General features: G+C 36.2%; 1 long non-coding RNA gene across 1 annotated transcript in view; it reads right to left on the bottom strand.

The window, feature by feature from the left end:
* Nucleotides 1-7560: 7560 nt before the first annotated feature.
* Nucleotides 7561-19276, bottom strand: part of LOC148128214 (uncharacterized) — a 38811-nt gene continuing 27095 nt past the window's right edge. Inside the window, exons 2-4 of the long non-coding RNA XR_015741045.1 lie at nt 14259-14417; nt 8867-10189; nt 7561-7954 (exon numbers count right to left, since the gene is read on the bottom strand). This is a non-coding gene — a long non-coding RNA (uncharacterized LOC148128214). The remainder of the gene's footprint in view (nt 7955-8866; nt 10190-14258; nt 14418-19276) is intronic.

Here is a 19276-nt window from a genome sequence, read left to right as displayed (position 1 = left end):
TACCTTTTACAACGGTACATTTTTAAATCAACTCTAAGTAAACACATAACATAGGTGGGGATCATCTGGCTTTATTAAGTTAATACTTTGTTGTTTTTCTTCTTGTCATGCCCATTTAGTCTCATTCTTTGGTCTGATTAAGAGAACAAGTCTGAGAAATATCTGAGGATATCCCTAGAGTGAACTAAAAATATTTAGTCTTTGAGTCATGAAGTGTTTGGGTACTTTCCGTCCTAGAGTAAATGACTAGTAGCTTTTGAAGCAGATAGCTAATGCTGTGTTGTTTATAAACTGGAAGCTACTCCAGTTCTTTCATATCCTTCCATTACCAAGATTTCTCCAAGTAGTTCAATCATTTCAGGCCGTGTAACTTTAATATAGATAACTTTGTAAAGCTAATTTGTGGAACTGTTCCACTGAAAATATAATCCAGCTCATACAAAGCTTCCACTATATGCAGGTTGTCTTTCATGTTAGGGAAGAAATGATTGTTGAAACAAATCCAACTAAATATTGAAGCCATCCATGAACCTAACAGTTCAGACAGAGCTGCCTTGCCTCAACTGTAAAAGAATTCTGATAAGAATAGTCTCAGTCAGTAACAATTTATGTCTCATAAAATATGAATGTATGAATCAGATTATATCTCTAAACTTTCATAATGGGGACTAAATAATATCTCTTTGTTTTGACTCATGAGAAAAAATAACATTGGTGTTCAGTAATCCCGGAACAGTATTTGGAAAATATGTTTTGTTCTATTTCAAATTTTATTATTTAAAACAAAGAGAGACTCCAGGGGATTGTAAGTTTTTCAATATAATGTACACATACCATAGACTAGAACTCAAATATTTTTATCAATGCTCTTGGGAAAATATATTTTATTATTGCCTGATAGAAATATTTCCCTTTTACCTGCAACCTCTTACAACACTCGTTTCCCTTAGACAATACTTTGTGAAATGAGGTACCCTATTATTTAGGGTGGACCACCACAACTAGATCAGGTCCAGGGTCATGAAGCTTAGCAACTATAGCATCATACCTATATTGTTATTGTTGTTGTTTTAATTTTCATTCATGATTGTCCTTCCTTCTGTGTAGTATTGTGCCACTGAGTTGGGTGGATTGTAGTTGAGAGGTGCAAAAGGGAAGGACTCTTTCCCAGGGAGCAAAGGGACAACATACAATAGCTCTTTGGTATACAGAAAAGGGATGAAAACAGACACCTCCCTAGCAGTTCACAGGGTATATTTAATAGTTATGCAGATAAGTGCTTTAGTCCGGCAAGTTTTCTGTTGATAGGTAAACAAAAATGAAGAAACTAGACATGAGCCCATCCCATCCTTATTAAGTAGTGTATCCACTACTCTGGCAGATGGTTAGAACTGGACTTTTCTACCCCTAAGTCCTGAATGCAGGACAAAATGACACTGTTTCATCCTTGGGAAAAGGGTGGGGAGTTGTTTTTCTCTATTTTAAGGTATCTATGAAGAGCCTGCAGCTTTTATTGCACCATCTCCTTTCAAAAATGATCATTTATGTTTTGTTGAGATACTATATTTTGTTGTACGAGGGTTTTCAGGGGCTGCTTAGCACAGCTTCTAGAAATTATCTGCAGGATTAATTCACCAGAACTCATTTGGGTTATTATTTCAAATCATCTATTAAGAATTACAGCAGTGGAAAACTTCACTGTCCCAATCAATTTCCTACAAATATAGGCATGTGGTAAATGCTACCACATAGTACAAGCTGATTGTGAGGCTCTGTCATGTATCAAATATGTGAAAATTATCACCAGTTGACAAATATAGACATGGAAGCATGCAACTGCTAGATTACAAATATGTGCCAGAAATAGAGCAATTAAATAATGTTTCAGACTGCCCAGGGTTGAACCTCTCAAAAACAATAGAAAGAAGAGCTCTAGTTTTATTTTTGTCTTTGCATACACCAAAATATATTCATGAGGTTAATGTTATTGTTGTAACAGTAAAGATTGTGTGCTTGTGATAATTGTGCCAAACACAGCTTCAGGAGTATTAGTAATCCTGTTGTTTGGTTTCTGCCTTTATGGATGTTGCTGAATCCTCAATTCATAATCATGAGTATTTCATTCATTTACTCATTTACAATGCTTATATTCTGTCCTGGTCCTGGAGAACTCTGAACAATGTACAGCAATACCCCAAATAAAATTACATAACCACAAAAGCATTAAATTAAATATAGGTTTGACTGCCTCTACTCAGGGTTACTCTGAGCCAAAGGATCGTTGAAATTGTAGGAGAAGGAGGCAGCTTGTTTTGCACATATGTGTTTGTTTGTATATATAGATCTTAGTCTTGATCTTCAAGCAGGTCTTCGAAAGAAAGTCAGATACCTTCCAAAATTCAAAAAGACAGATGTGTATATCCTGAAACATCTGCTGCCTGAACTACTAACTTATGCCTCCAAGAAGGCATATTCCAGATTGAGGGGGACTGCAGATTTTAATTACTTTACTATATCTAATTATTCAATTCATCTTGGATTCAATATAGGACCCTGTGGGGGAGATGAGTGGCCTCAAAATGGATAAATAAATATTATTTAATTCAACTAAATGTGTATGTGTGCTAAAATCCTATCTTCCTGTTACAGAAAAACAATCCCTGCCATCTCCAGATGTGGTAATTGAAACTTCAGTTCCAAAGCCCATGGTCATCTAATGGCAAAATATCCTAATTCTAAATCACCATTGTTTTACTCTTATTTTCTTCCACTCTATTACCTTCTAGAGGAAAATAAATGTGGATGTTGACACTGGAGAAGGACTCATGTTGGTAGTTTGATGCTTTCTGTTGAAGAAAGAAAATAGAAGAGGAGCAAACCATCTGGTCTATTATTATGATGACATGGATTAGGATGGGACAGAATCTTAATAACAGAATGGAACTTGTGCATTTTAGCATATCATTGCAAACATTATACAGTGCTGTGGTTCTCAGTTCTAGGCAAAGCTGTCTTCTGGCTGCCTTCCCATGGTCATCTGGATGCTCATCCTGGCTTAGGTAGGGCAGCCCTAATTTAATAGATCCTGCATCAAAAGATTTTAGATACTGGAAGAAACTGGAGTATGTTGGAGAACATGTTCTTTCTCTTGGCATTGCTGCTATGCTGTTGCTCTGCTGATTCTATATCTTTATTTGCCAAAAAGATGTCTGCTGATATAGCCCTTTTTCTCCAAAACAGACAGATTGTAACAAAACACTTTGGCATGGTAGAATGCAGTAAAATTATGATTGCATTGGGACTAAAAAGCACTCCATAAAAGAATATCACAAGTGAATGTAATTTAAAAGGCAGCAACATTTGCATCTTGTTAAAATGATGCTATCAAATATTGTGTTTTCAGTAAACACATACCTGTGTGTATATATATAAACATACACACGCACACACACACACACACACACACACACACACAAAGATGATCTTTGTACAACTCAAAAGTAAATATTGGATGTTTGATGGTGTTAAAAGTATTATTGCAGGATATAAGGTGAGAATTTTATAAAATACATCAAGAAATTAAAGCTTCCTGCAATAACACCAGTGGAACTGCAAAAAACTATGTTACTCAGAACATCATACATCTTAAGACGGTACTTGGTTGATACCTAGGATGCTGGCAGCAACCCGTATCAACCATTAGCACCAGTGATGCATTTTTGAATGTTCAGTTGACAGAGTTTCATGTTTAATGAATAAAGTAAATAATAATTTATGGTTATGGTTGACCAACGGAACACTGAAGAAAGAGACAGAAGGCTTGATTCTTGCAGCCCAAGAACAAGCCATCAGAATGAATGCAATCAAAGCCTGAATAGAAAAATCTGCTGATGACCCCAAAGGCAGACTCTGCAAAGAAGCAGCTGAAACCATCGATCACATACTGAGCTGTTGTAAGACAATAGCTCAGACTGACTACAAAGAATGTCCTACACAGTCGCTCAGATGGTCCATTGGAACTTGTGTCACAACTACCATCTGCCTGTAGCAAAGAACTGGTGGGATCATAAGCCTGAAAAAGTGGTCGAAAATGAGCATGCAAAACTACTGTGGGGCTTCCAAATATAGACTGACAAAGTTTTGGAACACAATACCCCGGATATCACAATTGTGGAGAAGAAAAAAGTGTGAATCATCGACATTTCCATACCTGGTGACAACAGAATTGATGAGAAACAACTTGAAAAAATAACTAGATATCAGGACTTGAATCAAACTGCAAAGACTCTGGCATAAACCAGTGCAGGTGGTTCCATTGGTACTCAGCACACTGGGTGCTGTGCCTAAAGACCTAGGCAAGCACTTGAAAACAATTGGTGCTGACAAAATCCCCATTGGTCAGCTGCAGAAGGCCACCTTACTGGGATCTACTTGCATAATCCGCCAATATATCATGCAGTCCTAAACACTTGGGAAGTGTTCGACTAGTGATTTGTGATATGAAAGTCATCTCATTTGCTGTGTACACCATCATTTTTTTGTTAATAATAATAATAATAATAATAATAATAATAATAATAATAATAATAATAATAATAATAATATCACCACCAACAATAATAACAGCAAATGCCACTTCTGTAATGAGAAAGATGAAACAGTTGACCATTTAATCAGTGGGTGCAGCAAAATTTTACAAACTGACTACTTAGAACACCATAACCGAGTTGCTAAAATCATTCACTGGAAACTGTGCCAAAAGTTTGGATTTGAGTATAGTAACAACTACTGGAAAAATCAGGTTGACAAGGTTCTAGAAAATGAAAAAGTCAAGATCTTGTGGGACTTCAGAATTCAGACTGACAGGCACTTTGCCCACAACATAACTGACATAACAAGCAAGGATAGTACCAATAGTAATAGGGGCCTTGGGTGCAGTCCTAAAACAACTGGAGTACCACTTGAACACCATGGACATTGACAAATTTGCCATCAGTCAATTGCAGAATGCAGCTTTACTTGGAACAGCTTCCATCCTGTGGCGATATCTGTAACACCATTAAATATCCAGATTTGCCTATCCCAGGTCATTGGTAAGGACTTGATAGGCAGACAAAAATGCCAAACCCAGTCTGAACATCTAGCTGACTGTGTGAATAATAATAATAGAAGAGGAAGAGGAAGAGGAAGAGGAAGGAGGAAGAGGAAGAGGAAGAGAAGAAGAAGAAGAAGAAGAAGAAGAAGAAGAAGAAAGAAGAAGAAGAAGAGAAGAGGAGGAGGAGGAGGAGGAGGAGGAGGAGGAGGAGGAGGAGGAGGGGAGGAGGAAGAAGAAGAGGAGAAGAAGAAGAAGAAGAAGAAGAAGAAGAAGAAGAAGAAGAAGAAGAAGAAGAAGAAGAAGAAGAAGAAGAAAGTGTGGATCATCGACATTGCCATACCTGGTGATAGCAGAATCGACGAGAAACAACTTGAAAAAGTCACCAGACTTGAGAATTGAACTGCAGAGACTCTGGCATAAACCAGTGCAGGTGGTTCCAGTGGTGATCAGCACACTGGGTGCTGTGCCTAAAGACCTAGGCAAGCACTTCAAAACAATTGGCGCTGACAAGATCACCATTGGTCAGCTGCAGAAGACCACCTTACTGGGATCTGCTTGCATAATCCGCCAATACATCACGCAGTCCTAAACACTTGGGAAGTGATTTGTGATACGAAACCCAGCGTGGTTATCTCGTCTGCTGTGTATACGGGTCATTTTTTGTACTACAACAACAACAATAACAACAACAACAACAACAATAATAATTTATTTGTTCACAATAATGTGGAGTTACAGCTGCCAATTGTTTAACTGGTATTAGCCTTCGGGTGCATCAAGTTCTTTGGAAGAACCTAGGATGTTGTAATGATAATTTTTATTATTCAGAAATTTGGCACACACACTTCTAAATCTTGAATCTTGATGATCAGTACTAAAGTAATGTTGCTGTGATTTTGATAAAGTTTTGAAAGAGCTTGTTGTAACAAACTTGGGATTTCCTAAGAATATTTCCTAAGAATGTTTCCGAGATCAACAATTTGGTTGCATGGTTACTAAAAGTGAAAAATGATGACTGAACAGAGGTTAAACACTGCCCAAAGTGTCGCTGAATTCGCATGTATGTGTAGCAATAAGGCTAAACTAGATATACAACAGTTTAAACATCTCAAGTATCTGATGTTTAAAAGAAACATCAGATAGAAACATTGGTCATTTGATGGATGACCATTGCTAAAAAAACCTGGACCAAATGATTCACTTAGTGTGTTGCAAAAGATGATGGATTAAGGCTCTATAGAGATAGCATTGCATAGTGTTGGCCATGACCACTGGAAAAGAGATGAATAAAATTATGTCAGGGTAAAAAGGCTACTTCATCTTTACAGAAATAGTGTCCTAGTAATGATGTAAGGCAATGTAGATTTCAGATTTCCTGTGAATACATGCAATTTTCATTCTCCATCAATCCTTTGTTTTGTGATCTGCTGATGATTATGTTTCAAAATTTCCTTTTTTATTTTGTTGGTTGTGTTAAATCAAGTAAAGTTTGCTAAATACTTTTATCACTGACTTCATCTCTTTATTCAGACATTCCACTAACAATCTTATAACACTGGAGTAATAATAAACTGCCTGCTGATGTATGAACCACCTAGATAGTTAATTTGGCTAACATATAATACACATTGGGTTGTAACTTTGGAAAGTAGCTGTACTTTTCTTTTTTCTCTTCCTACCAAATTAATGGATTTTTAGAAGGTTGATTTCATAATCTTCTTAACTGGAGTTTTATTATTAGCTCCCTAAGATAATGGCATAATATGGCAAGCGAGAAATATAGTTAAATAACTGTGTCACAAAAGTGATTAAATAATAAGCATAAATAAATCCATTGGGGTCTACAGGTACTTACAGATACTGAGAAGCTGGAAGTAGGGAGTGCTCAAATTGCAGTGTAACTTGATTTTGACAGATACAGAAAAGCACACTAATTAGTGAATAAGATTGTAATGAAGATAAAATGATGTTATTAACAATGGATGAGGAACCATACTTTAAAAGCTTTAAGTGAAATAAAATCTAAACAAAGTCTAAAAGTTTAATTACTTATCCCTAAATTTATAAAATAGCTTTCTGAAGTTACATCAAAAGGAATTCCCATACTAAAGTTCTCTGAATCATATCATATTTGGCTGCTTAAAAGGGGCTGCCCATATATGGCTTGAATATTTGCTGTTCAGCAGCGTCACAGCCAGAACAATGTTGTCTGAGGAAGTTTTGCAAAGAGAAAGAGACATTCACTGCATAATCATTACAGGGGAAGGTTAATAATAGATGTTACTTTTCAGTAGTACTCATTCTGGAATGCAAGGAATCTTCTCAAGTTTCTCTCTCTCTCTCTCTCTCTCCCTCTCTCTCTCTCTCTCTCTCTCTCTCTCTCTCTCTCTCTCTCTCACAGACAGACAGACAGACAAAGATAAATTATATGCATACCCACAACAAAGTTACACTAAGACTTCTTTGAAGCAAATACTATACATGGTTTCTTGATTTTATTTATGCAAGAAGAAGCACTTTTAAATGCGACTAGTACATGTTGACAAATATAAATATTTGTTTGCAGCTGCTGTATGGAGGTCACAGGAGAATTCAGTATTGTGCTGGATATATCATTAATCCCTAATAAGAAAGATTATTTGAGGCAGACAAATTCATACATAAATCACTGTCACATGCATGCATGTTTACCTGTTGGCACACATAATAATTGGCACACAGCAATACAGACTAGAAAATTTTATCTGTATTAGTACTGAATTACAGAAGTTGAGTCAAGTCACATTCTTTACTGTGACTAATTATGAGGGCTATCCACAAAATAGATTATGTTTTCGTCTGTAGCAAGAAGGCACGGAGCTAGCGTGGCCATCTTTGGTCTGTGCGTCCGCCGCTCAGTCTGCACCTAGTTGTGCTAAAGGGAGGTTCGTCTCATTGCCCGTTATTTCACAGCAAACGTTTGAAATGTGTGCTGCAATTGAAAGTCCTTCGAGTTGTGAGGTGTGATCAATGATACGGGTTTTTTTGGCAAAAAACCATAAACCGATTGAAATTTTTCGGCAACTGTGTGAAGTTTACGGGGACAACATCATCACTGAAGGTGGAGTGCACCAATGGTGCATTAAGTTTAAAAATGGCCAAACTACGGCACTCGAGAAATCCTGAATGCTTTCAAGTGGGAGATTTTTCCTCATCCGCCCTATAGCCCCGATCTCGCACCAAGCGACTACCACTTGTTTCCGAGGATGAAGACCTGGCTTGGAACACAGCGCTTTGACGATGATGCGGAACTCCGGGCGGGCGTGACTGACTGGCTCAAATCTCAGGCGTCAAAGCCCTGTGTTCCAAGCCAGGTCTTCATCCTCAGAAACAAGTGGTAGTCGCTTGGTGCAAGATCGGGGCTGCAGGGCGGATGAGGAAAAATCTCCCACTTGAAAGCATTCACAAGTTCTTGAGTGCTGTAGTTCGGCCATTTTTAAACTTAATGCACCATTGGCGCACTCCACCTTCAGTGATGATGTTGTCCCCATACACTTCACACAATTGCCGAAAAATTTCAATCGGTTTATGGCTTTTTGCCAAAAAAAACCCTTATCATTGATCACACCTCACAACTCGAGGGACTTTCAATTGCAGCACACATTTCAAACGTTTGATGTGAAATAACGGGCAACGATACGAACCTCCCACTAGCATGACTAGGTGCAGACTGAGCGGCAGACACACAGACCAAAGATGGCCACGCTAGCTCCATGCCTTCTTGCTACAGACAAAAACGTAATCTATTTTGTGGATAGCCCTCGTATAATCCAGTTTATCAATTTGTGGATGATGGCCTGATCCTTTGAATAATGAACCTGTTTATATTATACCTTCCTTGCTTAAAAGTAATCTAGCAATTTAAAATCCAGTTTCGATACTGCCATGTGTCTTATATCAACTGTTCAGGAGTGTTGCAGAAAACAGTTGCTGAAGGATATTTGGGAGTTGAAATCTAAGGTACCTGAAGTACATTAGGTTAGGGAAGGCTGTTAAGTGCTGTGACAGCTTGAATTTAAAATGTGCCCTTTTGCCTATTTTTCTGTCTTGTGTTGGGAAGAGGGAGTTAACTTCCTGGAGACAAATGTTAAATACAATGTTGTTTTATTATTCCTATTCTCATGGTAACTTGTTTAGCACAGGGCATGTTTATATGCTATTAGATGATTTTGAATTTTATTTTCAGCAGTTTTTTTCTGCAGGATATTGAGGATATTTTTGAACTGTCAGAAATAAAATTTCTGAAAGCTGTTGAAGGGAATCTTGAGAGCTTCTGAACCAAAAAAATGTACTTGGGGCTTCTACTGCCTGATTAAGTGAGGAACTGCTGGAGTACAGTTATTCAGGGGATTAGGTAAAAAGCTTTCTGGATATGTTTTGAGATATTTGTTGTATTGTAAGACAAAGAAACCTGGGTGCTGAAGAATCAGGGGCTGAGCTGAGGTTACACCTTGGTGGAAATGCAATGTAGTAAAGACTTTTTGAAAAAACTTGACTAATAAAAAGAAAGGAAATTGTGATTAAAAAACATTTTTTATGAAAGACTGTTATGAAGGGAAATAAGGAGGGGGGTTTTATATGGAAAAGAACAAAATTTATATGCTTGTAGATAGAGTTTACTCCTTTCAAAAAAAAATTGGAAGTATAAATGATTCAGTCTATCTGGGAAATATGCCATTAGTTCAAAAGGTCTGTTTCTTAATTCTGTTTCTAGGAAGGACTGAATATTGTAACTGACGGCAAAAGAAAAAGGTTCTGCAAATGCTCATATTATTCAATATGACAAAAGCTGTTAATACTGCTCCAGTGTAATAAGTTGAGTATCATAGTATTTGTTATTTCATAAAATGAAAATTTTGGGTTAAGGGCCATCTTCACACATCCGCCTATCTCACAATTATTTCTCGTTTTCTTTTTCAGTTGATAGACAAACTCCATTTAAGGTTCTTCTTCCTTCTTCTGTTTCTAAATAGAAGATTCTTCCATGTGTACCATTTCCTTTTCCTGTCCTCAGTAGGTTGAAGTATCTGTGGTCTCCATCTGATTATGAGAATCCTGAAGAAAAAGAAAACCATTAGTCAATGCTGCAATCCAAATCCTAAAAATAATAACAACAATAAAAACAACAATGACAACAATAATGATCCTTGAGGACAAATGCATACAAATGCCGCCCATACTAAGAAGCTGAAGAAACAGGGGATCACCTAGTAAGCTGCTGCAAGAAGATTGCATAGATTGACCAGAAATAGCAGCATGACAAAGTAGCAACAATGGTGCACTAGAAGATCTGCAAGAAATATCATTTGCTTGCAAGCAAGAACTGGTGGGATCATAAAATAGAGAAAGTCATAGAAAATGAAGAAATTAAATTGCTTTGGGACTTTAGAATTCAAACAGACAGGCCCCTGTCATCTAACACCCCAGACAACAATTGTAGATAAGAAAGACAAAAAAAAAAATCTTGATAGTGGATGTGGTAGCACCTGGAGACAGCAGAATAGAAGAGAAGAAACTGGAGAAGATTACAAAATACAAAGATCTACAAAATAAAAATAGAATGACTGTGGCCAAAGCAAGCAAAAGTAGTACCAATAGTGGTCTTGCATGCTATCCCAAGACAACTGAGACATTACTTGAACAATTTTTCCATCAGTCAATTGCAAAAGGTGGCTTTACTGGAATAGCTTCCATCCTGCAATGATATCTGTAACACCATCAAACATCCCAAATCCCTTTATCCTTTCACTTGAGACAAAAGAGAATGAAAAGAAGAAAAATCTAAAAATCTGCTTGTGTCTATAATATATCAGAATAGTTTCTCTTTTTTCCACCATGAAATAGTTTGAAGGAGGATAGCTTTGAGCAGTTTTTTCCTAGTGGAAGTTAAATAACTATTTTTAGTCCTTCAAAATATAAGAACAAATCCACAAATCATAAAAGTATGTGCTGTTAGATGTTGTCTATGGTAGATAAGATTTATTCCATTTATTTATTCATATATTCATTCATTCATTTGGGTTACAAGTCAACATATTTAAAAAACAATTACTACCAACCTGCCTTCAACCAACCTGTATACTGCACAAGTCAAAAAGAGGGCTGTGAAGATATTTACAGACCCCTCACATCCTGGACATAAACTGTTTCAACTCCTTCCCTCAAAATGACACAATAGAGCACTGCACATCAGAACAACTAGACACAAGAACAGTTTTTCCCCCAAAGCCATCATTCTGCTAAACAAATAATTCCCTCAACACTGTTCAGCCATTTACAAAGTCTGCACTACTATTACTATTAATCTTCTCATCACTCCTTACCACCCATCCCCTCCCACTTGTGACTGTATCACTGTAACTTTGTCGCTTGTATCCTTATGATTTATATTGACTGTTTCCTAGTATGATTTGATTGCTCATTGTACCCTATGACTATCATTAAGTGTTGTAGCTTATGATTCTTGACTCTTGATGAATGTATCTTTTCTTTTATGTACACTGAAAGCATTTGCACCAAGACAAATTCCTTGTGTGTCCAATCACACTTGGCCAATAAAGAATTTTATCTATTGCAAATCTCTCAATGCAGCATGGATAGAAAAACAAATTCAGCCACTGGTTTACAAGAAAGGTAGTGTGAACAGTTAAATTATAAATATAGAGGGGCACTTGACTCTTTTTTCTTTTCTCTTAGGTGAGCTAGAGGGTAATAAATTTGCTTAATATATATAAAACATGAATCATGAAGGTCTTGAGTAGAGAAAGTCTTTATGAGAATATAGCTAAAGGATAAGATCTTTTTTAGAGGAACAATGTGGGGGAATGAGTAGGAGCTATTTTTCCAACCACATTTTTTCCTCTATTGCATGTCTCCTTGAAAAGAAGCAAATATTTATTCATTTGAGTGTGATTGGACACAACACAACTTATGAAAACATCAATCCTTCAACTTACAGTTGTTGCAATTCAATTGAACCAACATCTTCATTTACGGTACTTTACTAATAATAAAAGCATTGAGAAAAGCCCAGGCTGAGCTTGAGAAAATATGAACTGAGGTTTGAATTGTTCCCCAGCTGCCTCTTTTAAGAGCAATATTAGTTGCCTATGGTGACTTTTTTTTGGTCACATTTGGAATGGGACAACTCACCACAGCCAACTCATTATGGTCAACTTGCTTAGGACCCCACTTCAGAAGTAGTATTTAGCAGGTTCTGACCAGTTCTGGATAACTGGTAGTGGAAATTTTGAGTAGTTTGAAGAACTGGCAAATACCATTTCTAACTGGAAATTTTACAGTTCCTTCCTCTGCCATGCCCACCAAGCCACGCCCACAGAACCAGTAGTAACATTTTTTTTGAATCCCCCCCCACTCCCCCACTTCATGGTACAGCATTTGCAATGGTTGGCCAAGGAGATGTCAAAAGTAACATTACACCCATGTGATAAAACCTAGCCTCTTTTGTACATGTGTCACAACACTATACACATGTACAAAAGAGATGGAGCTTGCATCATTGCTAAGAGAACAGCATTGCTTTCACCATTAGATGAAAATGCTAGATCCTATAAGCAGTTCTGATGGTGCCACTTAGAAGAAATGATTAGTGTGTTTTTAGAGAGGAGGAATCTCTCTGAAATGAACAATGACTAGTGAAGCAGTCCATCTAACTTTCACAGAAAGAGTGTTTAATATAGGATATACATGGAAGAGTGAAAGCTTAGCTCCAAGCCAAGTAGCTCTTTTTAAGTGAGACTCAAGAGAGCACCTGTGCTTTTAAAAACAAAGGCAAGAAGAAAGTATTTTATGATTAGCAATAACACAGAGCAGGCAGAGTAAAAGATGGAGGGGGTTAACATGTCCCCTCCTCCTCTATTCAATAGGATGTAAAGTCTAACACTCATTGAAATGGAAGGTGTTCTTCTAACATTCCTGGTTTTAATCATTTCAGTAGTTTTGCTCCCACCCACTTATATAAATAATGATCATTCTTAATTATGGGGAAAAAGAAAACTCCCTTGGATATAATTCTGAAACGGTTAAATTTTCCAGTCTAAAATTTAACATTATTGATTTTATTAATGGAGATCTTGCATCAGAGTACAGTGGCTAACTCTCATGAAGGGATAAAATTGGTTCTTAAAGTATCTTGCTTTGGGCTCATTATTATATAATTCTTTCTAAAATTCCTACATCTTAAAAATGCTTGCAAGAAGACTTCCAGGAAGGACATGGTAAGCTGAAGATCATCAATGAATTGGGGACAGTGTTGTAGCAAAAATCAGTGATCAGAAGGTGTATTCTGGATGCTTTCTATTTCTCCAGAAAAAGGAGGTATTACAAGATATTCACTCCAAACAGCTGTGCCTCACAAGTTGACTACAGGAAATGAAGTTTTTATGATTGGTTCATGAGTGGAATGCTTGGGAGTTGTGGGAGTCCCATAAACTGATAGATGTTAATGTAGCCTATATGGACAAAAATCTCAGTTGAGCCTCATTTCTGAATCTCTTTTGGAATTGCTTTTTAATTGCTTTTCACTTATTAAGAACCTTTGTTTTGTCAAGTTTTATTACATTCATTGGGTAACTTTTTTTCAACCCTTGGAAAAAGAAATTTTGGGAGCAAGATTACAAAAGCCTTCCTGTGAGAAAACAAACAAATATGATAAGATGGGACTGAAGATTGGACACCAGAGGAAAAAAAAAAGAACTAAAGATTATAATTAAAGAGGAAGAGCACTTAAATTCAACTCTCTAATACAGAATGGAGAAAAATATTGTAATTTTGGGTGAGTTTAAAGATATTTGGGAACAATGGACTCAGAAATTAATCTTAAGATTTTCTGCTATAATGGACAAACTGGATTTAAAAGGTTATCAAAAAAGGAAGAAGTTACACTGGATAATATGCAGCCTATGGCTGATTCAAATGTGGATTTAAAAATGATGTTATAAAAATGATATGAAAAAAAGATATTACACTGGATATTCAAATGAAATTGGATGATGCCATAATAATTACAAGAAATATATATATAATAAACCAGAAGAGTGACTTCAATAATTTTATTATTTTGGATTTATAAAAGAGATTTGTTAATGAATGAAGGTAAATATACCTGTCCCAGGATCCAGTCTGGGTCAGTCACTGGGACCAGAAATTTTGTCTTCTGAACTTTTGGACTCCTGCTGGAGCCCATCTTCAGGGAACTGCTCTCTTGCAGAGTGTGCACTAGGTGACTGACCCAGATTAGATTTGTTAACGTTTCAAAGATTTTCTGAAACAAGACAAAAAGAAAATGAAAATAAATCAAGCTCTGGGATGCTATTTAAAGAGATGAAGATTGTTAAAATGAAAGGAAGAAATACAATGTTGGTTAATTTGATCAAGGTTAATGTAAATATGCTATTGTTTCTGGTAGCCAGTTACTATGTTAAAATAAAGGAAGGCATATAAAGTTGGTTTATTTGATTAAGATTAAAATATATATGTTGTTTTCTGGTAACCCTTAATAGACTTTTGTGACTAGGACTGAATCATACGGTTTTAAGAATTTTCTTACTGAAAATAGATGAGATATAGGAAGAAGAGCTGTTTGTTGTATTCTCAGACAAGGTGATAATTTACTGAAATTGTTTTCTACTTGTGATGAAGGGGGAGAAGTAATTTCTTTAGATATTTTTCTTTTCTTTTACTACATTATTTGTTCCTTCTTTCTATTTTTCTTTATATGCTCCTTTCTCATTTTCCATATCCTTTTCTTTATTGATTTTTTTTACTTGTTAGTTTGTAGATAGTGAGTTTGAAAAGTGAGATTAGCAGCATATAAATAAATTAATTAAATAAATAACCTTTTATATTTCTAACTGCACGTTTTCATAAAATTGTTCTAAAAATACAGTTGCAAGAAGAAGAAAAGGTTTGCCATGTGTAAGCCACTCAGAGAAAATTATCCTGAGGAGCTGCATACAAATATTTTCAATGAATAGTATTCATTTTCTCCACATCTGTGCTTTGGGTTGACTATAGGATTCAGGATAACTCAATCATCTGAAAAAATAGCCTTAGTATCTCAAGTGAGGAGTGAAAATGGTGAGCAGGAACTACACTTCCTTTGCTGAAAAAAATGTCTATGCTCTCAAGGGTACGAGAGCATCAAAATGTCTATGCTCTCATACCCTTGAGTAGCACAGCAAAATACCCACTGATTCAGACAGATTGGAGGAAAAAAAACTTAGAATTTAATTCCACTCCTTTCTTCTTCTCCTTCACTTGATTGTGATGAATGACAGTAGAGAAACCTTCACTTCATTATGGGCTCATTCTAACCTGTCCAAAGTAATGAGGCTAAGCAAGTCTTGTCCATGAGTTTTAAGTCAAGAGTCCACTTCCTGAATTATTTGAAGAGGGAGTGATGGAGAGAAATCCATTAATGAACACTTCCTAGGGGTATAGCTTATGTCCTCAAGTGCTTCTAAGAATATGAATCCTTTCTCTTCCTTGGCTCCCTACCCATTTGGATGGTAACCATCTTGTATTTAATTGATTAAGAGTCAACATCTTTTTCAGGGGGAACAAGGAACTGCCCATGAAAGTAACCTGTAGTTCTAGAACCATAACAAGAAAAATTCTAGAACCATAACAAGCACCAGCCCTTAATTCCATGGGGGAGTCTTGAAGTGTTCTTTATCAAACACTCATAATTGGATAGAACTTTGTGATTAAAAAAGTTCAGCCTTTATTAATGTGTACATGTTCATTTAAAAGGAAAAGTATTCTCTATCTGTAGAATAAGTAAATCAAAGCAACCAGATGTACAGTAAGCATAGGATATCCGGCACATACTAATACATTTTCACCTATTTTATTCTGGAAGCTGGGCCTAACCTACCTAAGTTCACAGGAAACTAAGATTTTTCTATGGAAAATACTGCAGAATACTTCATATAGTATGCTAATCTCAAAGCAGAATTTTCTCCAGCGAAGTGTAATAGGTGAAAGAATTTAAACACTAACCAGAGCTGCTGACTACTCATCAGGGAAACATGCTTTTATGTTGACGTAAATTACCTTCAATGTTTAGAGATCCCTTTCCAAATATTGTGCAAGACAGTTGCTTATTCAACCCATATTGCTGAAATTAGACAAAGAAAGTTTATGCAACCCCAAATTTGAATTAATACATTCAAAATGTTATACCTAGTAAATTCAATAAAATTTATATATACAAAATGTTATAACTTATCAGCACAAAATAATTTTGCCCAACCTGACACCATTCAATAGCATTAGACTAGAACCGTCATCACGTCAAGTTTGCATGGCCGCTGGCAATGCTGGCAGGAAATGATAAGGTGTCTAGTTCAATGCATCAGGAGGCCTCAGATTAGGGGAGACTGATATAAAACCTCTCTGCAATATATGTACAAAAGTTATTACCCAGGCTTGCATTCAGGCTTCACTTGGAATCAGGTTACACTTAAAAATTTGGAAGGTGGGTTGAAGAGAAGAGAACAAAAGAGTTGGAAGTAAATTACCAAATCTATATACTACTAAAACTCTTATGCTTGCTTGATACTTTGTAACCTTCAATTAGGCAAAATTGGAAAGTATAGGGCAACAATTATTGAACAAATAATTAACAATTATTGAACAAATAACTCAACATGGACTAACATCCAGAATATCAAGATCCCTTGCTCCCAAGTGAATGAAATGTGAGGAAGTTGTGGCTGCTTCAGCTTAGCCATTGTCAGGAAACTCAGTGAAGAAGCTGGCTATAAGATCCTGCCTCTCCAGTCTTCTCAAGAGAGTAGAAATGATTATCATTTCAAAAGGCACTTTTATTGAAAGACAGTGTCTAGCAAAGGAAATGTAGGCAGGATCTGAAGTTTCACACTCAAAGCATTAGGTTAAACCGCTACAAAGCCTCTCCCAATGTCCATATCAACATCGAGCCAATTCCTAGGTGGGAAGAGGTTTTGAGAACCTCTGGCAGAGAAGGTGATAACTGTCAACTCCCAGGCACTTCTGTTTCACTTTTCCAATGGTGAGATAAAACAGATGGCTCAAAGCACATTCTTTCCCCCCTTCCTATTTCCCACAAGGTCCCACAAAGCAAAGCAAAAGGAACCCCATGTACAGAACCCCCCCCCCCAAGTTTCCCCGCTCCCGCCAGAATGGCAGCATCCCTCTAGAGAACTCTGGGACCTGACAGTAGTAGAAAGTTGGAAGTTGCTCCTGCTCCCATTGCTTTTTTGCCCACTTGTGGCCATTCTTCTTTCTCTATTTAGGTAACAAAATACCTCTGAAGCGATAACCCAGTGGGACCCCCAGGTTATCTAGCAAATTTATAAAACAAGCTGATCCTGTACTACTACTGCTTGAGGAAGGTTGCAGTACATATTCAGTTTAGGCCAGAATTCCAAAACAACTGATAAAATAGGAGAATTAAAGTTTGGAAGTACCCTATTCTCTTTCTTTTTTAAGCAGAATTTAAGAAAAAGTGGTAAGTGAACAAAATAAGTAAAAACAATGGCATAATTTACAGAGTAAGGAAACTATTCACTCTTAGCCTTAATATTATTTATGAAGAGAAGAACAGAATATTTAGTTGCAGAGAAAAATGATGACATTCCATCTATTATTGTAGTAGGAGACTGGTGCATTCTGATGATAGGAAATGAAAATTGTAGCCTACTATCCCTCAGGACAAGCTGGATTGTTTCCAGACTGACAATATTCCATTTTGGAACAGACACCTGGACTTATGCCATTTCTACAATGAATTAACTGGAGTATGAAATAATACAGCACCAAAAAAGTGGCAAATATAATAAGCCCACAAATATTCTTATGGATGTTTCCATAACTGGTTTAATTTCTTGTCCTCTCATGTAAAGCTGCTCATGGTTCTCTCTGTGTGTAGCACATACATTTGTGCAAGTTTAGCACAAGGTAGAATCTGCATTGCTATAGTAGTGTTTTTCTCCTATTGGTAGATGTTGCTGCTACTAGTTATAAAACTCTGTATGGCTACACTAATAAAAGTAATGAAGTGACATATGATATATAAATGTATGCTATTTACAGGTATTACCCATGATCAAGTCCTTTCTTTAGCTTACTTGCAAGTACAGCACTAGCAGACATTGAGTACTTTGAAAACCAAAATAAAGAAATTCATCATTGTTCATCATATGCTTTTTCAACAGTCATCCTGGAAGCCAAGCTAAAATTTTTGTGTAAAATGAGAAATTAAAATTGTATCCCTAAATAAAGAACAACCCAAATATTTCCACAAACAAATATAAGGATCAAAAATAGGAGAGAAAACCCATATTTCCATTTAGTAGATACAGAAGCAATAGAAATAGAATTGCTGATTTTCAGCTGTAAAACTCCAAAAACTACTAGATGCTGGTAAAGGGCTAGTGAAGTCTTCTGTAGCCCTCAATGGCTAGAATTTATTTTGTGTTGTAATTAAATGTTGCAAAATACATAATGCAAACTAATGAGTAGTCAGTATAATATACAGTTGAAATGAAATTGTTCCTCAACACAATGTAACATCAATAGTAGTACCATAGCCAAAAAACTAACTAGCACAATAAATTCAGTAAGATACAGTATAATAAATATGTACATCAGATCAACAACTAACATGATATCGATAATCTATTTTAAAACATTTAATCTCAGTGAATTTCTATAAGGTAATAAACTTAGCCAAAAATCATCTAAAGTAGTAATAATTTTTCCACTAGAGCAGGATGTCAAATAACACTGTTTTTAGTTCCTCTTTTAAAATTTTATTAACTCAGATCCTAACAGAAAGTTCAAAGAATAACTTCATAAAGCTGGCATTAAATAAAGCGAACCAGAGATAACATTTTGTAGTCCAGATAAATGGAGCTGGCAATAAGAAATCAGTTAGTTTATTCACCAAGGCACACATGAAAATAATAAAGCATAAAAGAGTGTTTGAACTGAGACAAGGAATCTAAATTAATAGTGCGACTGGATTAATAGCCAAGGTTCTTCTCATAAAAACAGAAGGATATCCAAAACAGTTTTCAGAAGATATAATACCGCAATCCATATATCCTGAAAATAAAAAAAAAAGGGGGGGGGAGT

This window comes from Pseudonaja textilis, chromosome 1 (assembly GCF_049901715.1).
Source record: "Pseudonaja textilis isolate UNSWEBS1 chromosome 1, rPseTex1.2, whole genome shotgun sequence".
Classification (NCBI taxonomy): domain Eukaryota; kingdom Metazoa; phylum Chordata; class Lepidosauria; order Squamata; family Elapidae; genus Pseudonaja; species Pseudonaja textilis.
This window is presented reverse-complemented; position numbering and strand designations above follow the sequence as displayed.